The sequence below is a fragment of the Pongo pygmaeus genome, chromosome 13 (assembly GCF_028885625.2).
Source record: "Pongo pygmaeus isolate AG05252 chromosome 13, NHGRI_mPonPyg2-v2.0_pri, whole genome shotgun sequence".
In the NCBI taxonomy this organism is placed as follows: Eukaryota; Metazoa; Chordata; class Mammalia; order Primates; family Hominidae; genus Pongo; species Pongo pygmaeus.
The window spans coordinates 18,187,161-18,190,962 of NC_072386.2; the positions used below are offsets into that span (position 1 = coordinate 18,187,161).

The following is a 3,802-nucleotide window of genomic DNA, read 5'->3' on the forward strand; positions in this document are numbered from 1 at the left end:
GGTGAGGCCAGGAAGATCCCTGAGCCCAGGAGTTCAAGGTCACAGTGAGCTATGATGGTACCACTGCACTACAACCTTGATGACAGACTGAGACCAATGAACTATTTATAAAGAATCACTGATTCAACCTGCAGGTATTTTGCATGACAGAGATATCTGTGTTAAATGAAGACCACATTTTATATGCCGTCTTTTTTTTTTGGCTTACATTATATTTTTGTAGACTTTGTTAGAAACATGGTGTTGGGAAAGGTGAAAAGTTTGACAATGAGCTTTGACTGTCTTAATGACAGCAATGTCCTGTGTATTCTATCATCTCAAGAAGGGTGAATTTAGAAGTTATTAGCTGGGCACAGTGGCTCACACCTGTAATCCCAGTACTTTGGGAGGCTGAGGCAGGTGGGTCACCAGGTCAAGAGATTGAGACCATCCTGGTCAACATGGTGAAACCTGGTCTCCACTAAAAATATAAAAATTACCTGGGCATGGCAGTGCACACCTGTAGTCCCAGCTACTTGAAAGGTTGAGCCAGGAGAATCACTTGAACCCGGGAGGCGGAGGTTGCGGTGAGCCAAGATCACGCCACTGCACTCCAGCCTGGCGACCAAGCGAGACCCCATTAAAAAAAAAAGAAGAAGAAGAAGAAGAAGAAGAAGAAGTTACTGGCAAAATCAGAGTAAAAGCTCTTAAAATTCATGCAAGAGGACACTTGGAAATACGCTCTGTTGAATCTAGAAACACTGACACCAATACTGCCTGTAGACGGAATTACATGGAAGAAGTACAATATATCAACCATAAAGATATCTTAATTGGACACAAAAGAGTCAACGATAATTCCAAAGAAGGCTTCAACACTATTCATTCAGGAAGGCTGAATATGCTTTCAGCTCTGAGCTTCCAGAGACACCACTTGCTACCTCATTCAAAGGCAGTCGTGGTGTGTGCACTCTTGTGTGAAAGCTGAATCTCAAAAGTCCCTGACTACTAACAGTAACATCACAGAAGGAATTTACAGTCTCTGAGTATATAAATATGAATACTCCTTCATCGCTGTCACCCCAAGCAGGCACAGAAGAAAAGACACTAGGTTGCTGGTTTTCTACCTCAGGCTCAATATCCTTAAGTGCCAAAATTGAAAAGAAGGGCTATACCATGGGTGAATCAACTCAGAAATTTGCTGAGACTGAGAACTGCTCTTTCCAAATGCTAGTGCCAAAGTCAGCCATTACCAAACACGGGCCTTCCATGCCAAACGGAAGATGAAGGAAGTGAAACAGCATGTGGCTAACTTGCATGAGGAATCCTTGTCATCTGGAAAGAGAGACGTGGAATGTCAAGTTGCTGAAAATTCCACCAGTTTGTCCCTCTATTCTCCACTGTGGTATAATCTGTGTGGAATATTTGTTAATGGAATATGTGGATATTCCTGGAGCTATGGACTCATTTATTAATTTGCCACTTGCTATCAGCACCATTCCTCTCCATCTATTGGGTACCAGAGCTTCAAATGTCAGCAGGCAGCGTAGCAGGAACACAAACTGGCTCAGTTTATCCCTTCCTGAAAGACCCGAAGCACCAGCCAGCTATGCAGAAGTGGTAATAGAGGAACAAAGGCAGAACAGTCTCGCATGTGAGTGCCTGTGATGACTTCGGGAGAGCGCGCCAAGGACCACTGTTTGCATACATCCAGGAGTTTCAGTTCTTGTCTCTACCTCTTTATTCAGAGATGGATCCAAATCCTGATGAGTCAGCAGATGATAGACCATCCTGCCCTTCTTGTTGAAGAAGCACTTGGTTGAATCAGGTCGATGTGGGTTCCAATCTGTATCTCTTCTGGCTGAGGACAGAGAAGTATCCTGGAGACAAGTTTTCAGAGGAAGTGGAATTGCTTTTGCCCAGAAAAATGGTGAATACATGAAATAACCAGTAATCATCCTTTAGAAGCCTGAAGGCAACATTCTGGGGTTGTCCCAACATGCTTGAAGATCTGAGCTTTTCTCCTTTTAAACTGGCACATTCTCAGAGCCGTCGTCTTAGCCTGTGGTCTTACATGTCAAGGTACCACGTTATAATGAGGGATGATTTTCTTCTTTTGATTTTAAAATTTGTACATGCTCAATGCTTATATTGTGCAGTTCAATGTTACTACAGCTTTTTTTTTTTTTTTTTGCATTTTTGCCAGACTCTTGATGCTCATTTAAAACTTGTTTGTGGTCAGCACAAAGAAAAAAAAGAAAGCTTTGAAAAAAACTTTTAACATGAAAAGAGTAAAAATTCACTGACTTTTTAAAAAATTTAATGGAGCCTGGACTTCACCTGCATACGCACGTGCTCAGAATTGTCCGACTAGGCTGACTGTGTATCACTTCTTCAGCTCGGACCCTGCTGTGGATTTATTTACAAACATTAATTGCTGTTAAGCCAATCGTTTTTGCTGTATGTTTTGCAGCTTACTGCAATAAATACTAAACAGATAATATGGGGAAAAAAGAGATAAGAGGAGGAAGGTAATAAGAGACTTTGTTAAGATTGTATACCTTCCTGTTTTCTTCTAAGAACTTGTTGCCTTTTTACTATTACAAAGGCAACATTTCTACTATTACGACAAAGCAGCATTTGTTACTGACTAAAATCACAAGTGAATGCATCGCTTGTCAAACTGTTTGAAAGCTATTTGTGTTTTGTTGCACTGCTATTTTGTTTGTTTGGCTTTTTGAAGAAGAAAATTTGGAAACAGAACACGCATGAAAATCATGACCCATCCACATTCCCTTTTATCATCATATACAAGAAAAAACTAGCAGAGCTAATAATGAAGTAAAGAAGGGCAGGATGGCAGGTGCCAGCAAGGAGTTAAGGGCTGTTGCTTTAGATATACCTAATGTTAAATGACGAGTTAATGGGTGCAGCACACCAACATGGCACATGTATACATATGTAACTAACCTGCACGTTGTGCACATGTACCCTAAAACTTAAAGTATAATAAAAAAAATAGTATTTTTATTATATCTAAAGTATGGAAATTTTTAGCCACTGGGGAAAGGAGGAGAAAGTGCACTTATTTTTATACAGTTGCTTAATTATCTCCAAAACACAAATGTTGAAAATCATATTTGCTGGTGTGAAGTATTTTAATGAATGGGAATCCATATATTGAGGTTATGATTCGAGAGCTGAATTTACGCATTTGCTATCTTACTCAAGCTTGGCACAGCATGAAAACGCAAAGTATATAATATTCCCAAAATATGTAATTTCAAATTAAAAATACTAGAAAGTTTGCTGTGATAACTGTTTTGTATTTTTCTTTTTTAATGAAAATACTTTTTTATGGCCTAAAGAATAATTTGTTAAACATGGGAAATCACTCACTTCGAGTAGATATAGATAAGACAGGAAGAGCGAGTACATGGGTCAATTATAGTTTAATTAAAGATAATTTTCAGTCGGCTCATAACAAATATACCAGCACTCATGATAACATTTCACATTTTCCAAGGTACCAAGTGTACTGATTGTGTGTGTGTATTTTAGAAGGAATTCAGCTCTGATTTTTTAAATGAGAGTCAGCATCTCTGGTGTTGCAACACACATGTGAAATGAGTATTATATCTTTCTTGCCATTTAACACCACAGTTAATAAAGTGGCTGAAAGTTTTTTAAAAAAAGAGTTAATGTTGGCCGGGCGCGGCGGCTCACGCCTGTAATCCCAGCACTTTGGGAGGCCGAGGCAGCTGGATCACAAGGTCAGGAGATAGAGACCATCCTGGCTAACACGGTGATGAAACCCCGTCTC

General features: G+C 39.7%; 1 pseudogene; it reads left to right on the plus strand.

Moving 5' to 3' along the window:
- Positions 1-237: 237 nt before the first annotated feature.
- On the plus strand, positions 238-1,786 carry LOC129044438 (arrestin domain-containing protein 3-like; annotated as a pseudogene).
- The last annotated feature ends 2,016 nt before the right edge of the window (positions 1,787-3,802 follow it).